The 9,065-nt window shown below is 42.9% G+C and overlaps 1 non-coding gene across 1 annotated transcript; it reads left to right on the top strand.

Annotated features, from left to right (window-relative positions):
- The first annotated feature begins 7,803 nt into the window (after positions 1 to 7,803).
- Positions 7,804 to 7,910, top strand: LOC141699012 (small nucleolar RNA R71). The gene has a single exon (XR_012565504.1). It is a non-coding gene; the product is annotated as a small nucleolar RNA R71 (small nucleolar RNA).
- The last annotated feature ends 1,155 nt before the right edge of the window (positions 7,911 to 9,065 follow it).

Raw genomic sequence — 9,065 nt, 5'->3', positions numbered from 1 at the left:
GCCGCTCAGCATTGCTGCGCGGGCGCGCAGGACCCTACTGGAAAATTTCCAGGTTTGCTCCATTTCTTCGCCGTAATCTGCCCGTTCTTTTCCTCTCGCAATGGTGAACACATGCCAAGGCTTATTCTTGATGATTCCTCCTCCGAAATGCAACTAATACCCTGAAATGCATAAACACTAGAAAAATGCATCAAATACACAAAATACTTGATTTCAAGACACCAATTTAAGCCATTTTAAGATGTTCTAAGTGGTAGAAAATGCCACTTATCACACCCCCAAACTTAAATCGATGCTTGTCCTCAAGCGTCACAGACTCAAAAACAAATAAAAATATGCATGAATGCAATCTATATGAAAATGCAACGATCCCCCTTACTACAATTAACCAACCAAATTGTCACGTCTCAACGAATGCAATTAGACACTAAAGATCAAGAAACTCATGCAAACGGACATACCGCCAGAAACGTGGTGTGTGCAAATGCTTAACAGATATGCTTCGGAACTAGACCAATTACTATGACTAGACTATCCTCAAGGCAATCCTACGATTATACAAAGAATAAAAATTCTAGGCACAAAGTGATATACAACACTACAAGAACTTTGGAGCTTACTACGGAATCGTGCTTTTTATTTACAACGCAAATGCTTATTTGACCGTGCAATGAGTGAGGTCCACAAAAGACTTATACAATGGTATCCATGTAACGAGCGTTAGGTTAGCGGATCCCAGACTCTAAAAGCCTTAGGTCACTAGGCACAAAGTCCCCTAAGAACTTAATAACTCGAATACCAAAGAGCCCACTCTTGATCAATTACGCAAATTTTTTTTTTTTTTTAACTCTGAGCAAGTGCGTTTCGCTCCATCTTGCTCAACCCTAGACTACTCGCATAACATGCGAGCCGGCTACTAGCCATTTGACGCCTAGCCACAACTAGCAACAAATTCCATTTTTACTCCATTTTTTTTTCTTTTTCATGCCTCTACCACTAAGAACCTATTATCAAATTCTAAGCATAATAAATAGATTATCCTCGAAAATAATCAGATCATAACAACAATCTAGTCCTTCAGCATTCTCTAAGACTTAGTGACAATACAAGTGCTTCTAGCATGCATATCAACCTACACAACTTAATATCACTTTAATGCTATCACTACACTCGCATCAATATCACAATTCAGTCGATAAATCATTGCAAAAGGGATCATGGTATATGCATGAGCTATATGATATGACAACAAATAAAGCTATATATAAAAAAACTATATGGCAAAAATTATGCAACTATATGAACTAACTATCATGAATATGCAACTATATGACACACACAAAATATTCCTTAACTACCACCCCCAAACTTAAAATCTTCACTGTCCCCAGTGAAGGTAGTAGAAAGGAACACAGGGTATACCTACTCAGAGTCATCATCATCATCACCCTCAGTGGGTGGAGTATCAGGCGGCGGGTATGCAGAGTCCTTACCAAAAACTGGCCACTGGATATCAGCTCCAAGGCCTCGAAAAGCAGTCCCTAACGCAAGGGTGAGCTCCTGAGCAAACCTGCTCTGCGTCTCATACATGGCATCCATCCGCCGTGAAAGCCTCCTATACTGGGCATCACCCATCCCAGCACCCTCCTGAGCTCTCGAAGAACTAGCCTCACCACGCCCTGGCCTGGCCATAGTAGCACCTCGTGCTGGACGCCCTCCTGGAAGACGATAACCCAGCCCATGCTCCTCAGGCTCACCACCGGTCCACTCCTGCATCCCATTCAGAGTGCCAGAATCTATAGGAGCTGCTGGCAACTGCAACTGCTCATGAGCCGGCCAGTTCACTCCTACTGCACGGCATAGCTTTGTAACCGTGGATGCATAAGGGATGTTCATATGCTTTGCTCCCCTCAAAAACTTCAGAATTCCTTGGTAGATAAACTCACCAAGGTCCACATAGTATTCCTCATTCAGAATTCCCCACAACAACTGTGCTCTCTCAACTGTGACCTCGTGTGTATGTGAAGAAGGCAAAATATTAGCACATATAAATGCGTTCCATGCACGGGCATACCTGTTCATGGCGATCGCCGGAAAGTGACGATACTCATTATTGGCTGGACTGCGGTTCCAAACTGTGCCCGGTCGACAGAGAGTCGCACAAATCAAATCCAAGTCAAAATCCTCAGCAGTCTTTTCATTCCAGTTCTCCTCCTCGGGCTTCCTCTCTCGCTGTCCAATCACTCGGCGAATCACCGCAGGATGATAATCAACCGTCAGCCCCCGAACTACAGAAAACCCATTCTTTTCAGCCTTCGCGTTCGCGTAGAACTCGCGAACAACACTCATCGGTACTGCTTCGGGTGACTCACAAAAAGCTATCCACCCCTTCTCTGCAATCATGGGCAACAACTCACCATCCCTCCCTGATGGTAAAAACCCCCTCTCCTTCAGAATCGGCTTCCCCAACAGCCTAGTGTACTCCTCCTCCGCGGCTCTGTCAGTTAACCGAGGCCTCGCAGCAGTACCCCTTGATGAATCAGCAGTAGGAACTGTGTTGCTGCTGTCAATAGTGTGTGCTCTCTTGGGTGCCATTGATTTGTGAATAAAAGTGTGTAAGAACTGATTTTTGATGTTTATGAGAGGGTTTAAGTGTAGGAAGTTGTGGGAGATATGTAGGATAGGTGTATGTATATATAGGGTGTGGAGTAGGTTAAATTAGATTAGGAGTGGGGTTGAGGAATAAAATCATGGGGTAATGGGAAAAGAATTCGTGGGTTTATGGGCTGTAATGGGTTTTTGTGTTTTTTTTTTTTTTTCTGAACTGTAAAAAAATTTCTGGAACTCGACCCCTGCGCGGCCGCTCAGCATTTCTGCGCGGGCGCGCAGCAAGCTGCGCGGGCGCGCAGAGGGTCTCTGGAATTTTTTTTTTTTCAGCCCCTGTTTTCTGATTTTTTTGTGTTTTTGGATAGGTTATTAACTTCTAAGGGTTCCTGTAACAACAATTCATGGGTTGCCTCCCACGCAGCGCTTCTTTTTCGTCATTAGCTTGACGTTCCGTTCCTTTCTCGCGTAGTCAACAAAATGGCACTAACCACCTCTCGGTTTGCCATGTCCCCATAGTAGTGCTTCAACCGCTGACCGTTAACCTTGAATGCTTGGTCCGAATCATTCTCAAAAATTTCCACCGCTCCATGTGGAAACACAGTTTTGACAATAAAAGGTCCAGACCACCTTGATTTCAACTTCCCAGGAAAAAGTCGGAGCCGAGAGTTGAATAACAGAACTTGTTGCCCTGGCACAAACAACTTAGGATGTAGCTTCCTATCGTGCCACCTTTTCACCTTTTCCTTATACATTTTGTTATTCTCGTACGCTTGAAGTCGAAATTCATCAAGTTCATTAAGCTGAAGCATTCTTTTCTTACCAGCTGCATCTAAATCCAGGTTCAATTTCTTCAATGCCCAGTAGGCCTTATGCTCAAGCTCCGCCGGTAGATGACATCCCTTACCGTACACCAACTGAAACGGTGACATCCCAAGTGGAGTTTTGTATGCTGTTCTGTAAGCCCAAACAGCTTCATCGAGCTTTAAAGACCAATCCTTCCTTGATGGACAAACAACCTTCTCTAGAATGCGCTTTATCTCTCTGTTAGACACTTCCGCTTGACCATTTGTTTGCGGATGATAGGCAGTAGCTACTCGATGATTCACATTATAACGCTGCATCATGGAAGTGAACTTACGGTTGCAAAAATGCGATCCTTCATCACTTATGATTACCCGAGGTGTTCCAAACCTTGTGAAAATTTGCTTATGAAGAAAATTTAGCACTGCCTTTGCATTATTTGTCGGTAAAGCTTTAACTTCGACCCATTTTGAGACATAATCGACTGCCAGCAAAATGTACTGATTATTGCAAGACGAGATAAAAGGCCCCATGAAATCGATTCCCCATACATCAAAGACCTCGACTTCAAGCATCACATTTAATGGCATCTCATCCTTCCTTGACAAATTTCCCACTCTTTGGCAACGATCACACCTTAAAACAAACTGATGAGCATCCTTGAACAAGGTGGGCCAGAAAAAACCTGCTTGCAGAATACGAGCTGCCGTTTTCTCACCTCCATAGTGTCCACCATAAACCGTGGAATGGCAGTCTCGTAATATCCCCTCCGTCTCACAGAACGGGATACATCTCCTGATGATCTGGTCAGCTCCCTGTCTAAACAAATATGGTTCAGCCCACATATACCACTTCACCTCATGCAGAAACTTCTTCTTTTGCGCGGATGTCAAATTGGGAGGCATTATATTGCTGACAAGATAGTTTACAATATCTGCAAACCATGGTTCTTCCTCCTGAATTGCAAACAACTGCTCATCCGGAAAAGATTCATTGATTAACGTCGTATCTTGTGAAGTAGAATCGGGATTCTCCAACCTAGAGAGATGGTCAGCTACTTGATTCTCGGTACATTTTCTATCTTTGATCTCTAACTCAAATTCCTGAAGTAAAAGCACCCAACGAATGAGTCTCGGCTTCGAATCCTTCTTAGAAACCAGATAGCGAATAGCTGCATGATCAGTGAATACTGTCACTTTCGTACCAAGCAGATAAGATCGAAATTTCTCAAAGCCAAAGACTATAGCCAAAAGCTCCTTCTCAATAGTGGTGTAGTTCAATTGGGCCCCATTTAAAGTCTTACTCGCATAGTAGACCACATGGAAGAGATTTTTCTTGCGCTGTCCCAGAACTGCACCTACCGCATAGTCACTCGCATCACACATCATCTCAAACGGTTCTGTCCAATCTGGTGCTGTAATAACTGGTGCCGTGATCAAACTCTCCTTGAGAGTCTCGAATGCTGCCAAACATTCATCATCAAATTTGAAAGGCACATCTTTCTCAAGTAAATTGCACAACGGCTTAGATATCTTTGAAAAGTCCTTGATGAATCGCCGATAAAAACCCGCATGACCGAGAAAACTACGGATTCCTTTCACTGAATTAGGTGGGGGAAGATTTTCAATGACTCCCACCTTGGCCTTGTCCACCTCCAGACCTTTGCTAGAGACCTTATGCCCAAGGATAATGCCTTCACGCACCATAAAATGACATTTCTCCCAATTAAGCACCAAATTAGTTTCCACGCATCTTTTGAGTACGGCGCGCAGATTATTCAAGCATTCATCATATGAGTGTCCAAAGACGGAGAAGTCATCCATGAACACTTCGACGTTATTTCCAATCATGTCAGAGAATATAGCCATCATACATCTCTGAAAGGTGGTCGGGGCGCCACATAACCCAAACGAAACTCTACGAAAAGCAAATGTGCCAAATGGACAAGTGAAGGTAGTCTTTTCCTGATCCTCTGGTGCAATACAAATCTGATTATACCCGGAATACCCATCCAGAAGACAAAAATACTCATGTCCCGCCAATCTGTCAAGCATTTGATCAATGAATGTGAGAGGGAAGTGATCCTTTCTTGTGGCTTTGTTCAATTTTCTATAATCCATACATACTCTCCATCCTGTAACTGTTTGAGTAGGGATGAGCTCATTCTTTTCATTTACGACCACAGTGATACCTCCCTTCTTAGGAACACATTGTACAGGGCTCACCCACGAGCTGTCAGAAATAGGATAAATGATGCCTGCATCTAGCCATTTCAGAATTTCTTTCTTCACCACCTCCTTCATGATTGGGTTCAGTCTTCGCTGCTGTTCCACAGTTGGCTTACTACCTTCCTCTAACAGAATTTTATGCATACAATATGAGGGACTTATCCCCTTGATGTCTGCTATAGTAAATCCTATAGCCGATTTGAATTCTCTCAAAATCCTTAAGAGCTTGTCTTCCTCACTACCTGAAAGGTCAGCTGAAATAATAACAGGTAACGTAGATGAATTACCTAAAAAGGCATACCTCAAGTGTTCAGGTAATGGTTTGAGCTCTAAGGTAGGCGCTTCCTCTATTGATGGTTTGAGATTCCCTTCAGCGTTCTTGAGGTCAGAAGTACCAAGAGATTCAAATGGTATATCTAGCTTTCGCTTCCAGGGAGAAGCGTTCAGATATTGTAATTGCTCGTTGCTATCTTCATCATCACTGTCAAATTCCCCCACTAAGGCCTTTTCCAATGCATCAAACATTAGCATGTGATCGAGTTCCGAAGTAACCGCAGAATCAATCACATCCACTTTTAAGCACTCCTCATCTTCTGTAGGAAATTTCATTGCCTTGAATACGTTGAAGGTCACATCCTGATCTTGAACCCGCATAGTAAGTTCTCCTTTTTGCACATCTATCAAGGTACGGCCAGTCGCCAAGAAAGGCCTCCCCAAGATTATGGGAATATTTTTATCTTCCTCAAAATCCAGAATAACAAAATCAGCAGGAAAGAAGAGCTTATCCACCTTGATGAGCACATCCTCAACTATGCCCCTTGGGTAAGTAATGGAACAGTCCGCCAATTGTAGCGACATGTATGTGGGTTTTGGATCAGGTAGGTCCAGCTTTTTAAAGATCGACAACGGCATCAGATTAATGCTTGCTCCCAAATCACAAAGGCACTTGTCAAAAGTTAGATTACCAATGGTGCAAGGAATGGTGAAGCTTCCTGGATCTTTCAGTTTTGGTGGTAACTTTTGTTGCAGAACCGCGCTGCATTCTTCCGTGAGAGCAACGGTTTCAAGGTCATCCAGTTTCACCTTCCTTGAAAGAATAGTCTTCATAAACTTCGCATAACTAGGCATTTGTTCCAGAGCCTCAGCGAAAGGTATATTGATGTGAAGTTTCTTGAACACCTCCAGAAACTTCTCGAACTCTCTATCCAGCTTTTGTTGCTGCAATCTCTTAGGAAAAGGTGGTGGAGGATAGAGCTGTTTCTCCCCTGTATTAGCCTCAGGCAGAGTGTGTTCAACAGTAGTCTTCCTTGGTTCCGCCGCTTTCTCCTTTTGCTTAGATTCTTCATCTCGAACTTCAACTTCGACTTCTTTTGCCTTTTTAGCATCAGCTACTTTTCCAGACCTTAAGGTAATAGCCTTGACTTGCTCTTTAGCTTCCTGCCTGCCTGGTACTTCCGTGTCACTGGGAAGAGTGCCAGGTTGACGATTGAGCACTGCATTGGATAATTGACCGATTTGATTTTCCAAGGTCTTGATAGAAACCGCCTGACTCTTGCACAACAGCTTAAGTTCCTCAAAATCAGCACTAGTAGGTGCAGCTGCACTTCCCTGTTGAGGATATGATTGTCTTGTAGCATACTGCTGTGGTTGCTGGAATCCAGGTGGGTTAAACTGTTTACTCACTCCTTGCTGATATGGTGGCTGAATAGCATTCTGATTATTTCCCCAGCTGAAACTTGGATGATTTCTGTTGTTAGGATGATAGGTCGCTGGCACAGGCTGCTGTTGTCGCTGATAATTATTCATATACTGAACAGATTCGTTGACAAGAGAACACTGATCCGTAGCATGAGAACCTGCACAAAGCTCACAAACCATAGCTATTTGATTAACTCCATACGTAGCCAAAGAATCAACCTTCATTGATAGCGCTTGGAGCTGGGCTGCAATAGCGGTGGCTACATCAACTTCTAGAATACCTGCTACCTTGCCTGATGTCATCCTCTGAGTTGGGTTTTGATGCTCATTTGCAGCCATCGTCTCAATAAGATTGTACGCCTCAGTATAGCTTTTAGCCCATAAGGCGCCTCCAGCTGCTGCATCGAGCATGGGCCGAGATTGAGCCCCCAAACCATTATAAAAACCAGTGATTACCATCCAATCCGGCATTCCATGATGTGGACATTTTCGCAACATTTCCTTGTAGCGTTCCCAAGCCTCGCACATAGATTCTGTAGGTTGCTGCGCAAACTGAGTAAGAGCACTCCTCATAGCAGCAGTCTTTGCCATTGGATAAAACTTCACCAGAAACTTTTGCGCAAGATCTTGCCACGTAGTGATTGACCCGGCTGGTTCAGAATGTAACCAGTCTTTAGCCTTATCCCTCAGTGAGAATGGGAAAAGCCTCAACTTGATAGCCTCATCAGTCACGCCATTATACTTAAAAGTGCTGCAGATCTCGACAAAATTCCTTATGTGCATGTTGGGGTCTTCAGTTGCCGCTCCTCCAAAAGAAACAGAATTCTGCACCATCTGAATAGTGCCCGGCTTGATTTCAAAGGTGTTAGCTTGAATAGCCGGATGAAGGATGCTTGACTGAATGTCATCAATTTTAGGCCGAGAAAAATCCATAAGAGCTGGATCAGCTTGAACAATATGATCTCCCATGTTTACTGGTTCTTTCTGCTCAGTTCCTGAATCCGAATCCTCAAAATCTAACTTCTCCGGTGTATCAAGAACTTCGTCTTTCTCCTCAGCTGTATCTAAGGTCCTCTTGCGAGCACGAGAACGAGTTTGCATAAACGTTTGCTAAAGTACCTGAAACACAACCGAAAAGAGTAATTAACTACTACGTCCTAATCACTGAGTCCTAATGACCAATGATGGTAAGTACATAAACTAAACAAATACGCCGAGTCCCCGGCAGCGGCGCCAAAAACTTGTTAGGGCGAAATCACGCACTAATATTCACGCAAGTAAACGCGTTCGCAAGTAATATAGAATACTTTCTAGTTCGTTCCCTCAGAGACTCAGACTAATTTATTGTCTAATTTAACTCACTCACCAATGTATGATTACTTCTCAATGTTAAGATAATAACACTTAAAATTGTTGATTAAATATTAACTATAATTAGCTACTTAATTAACCACTTAACTAACACTTCAATTTATCAATAATAAACACTCATGAGATCACAACTTCATTATTACTTCCTTCTATAGCCATAGTTATTACCTTTAGCATGTGACAGTGATGATATTAATCGAATAACACAAAACTGATAAAAGCCAACTTTCATTGTACACATACCATTCTACCAAACATCCACAATTAAGATAGAAATTGAATAGTCATCAATTATGTTGAGTTCCTATATGTCTACAGAAATTGACAACACAACGATTTAAGCACAAGTTATTCCTTTTG

This window comes from Apium graveolens, chromosome 11 (assembly GCF_009905375.1).
Source record: "Apium graveolens cultivar Ventura chromosome 11, ASM990537v1, whole genome shotgun sequence".
Classification (NCBI taxonomy): Eukaryota; Viridiplantae; Streptophyta; class Magnoliopsida; order Apiales; family Apiaceae; genus Apium; species Apium graveolens.
The sequence above is the reverse complement of the archived record's forward strand: the minus strand, read 5'-3'. Positions and strand labels throughout refer to the sequence as shown.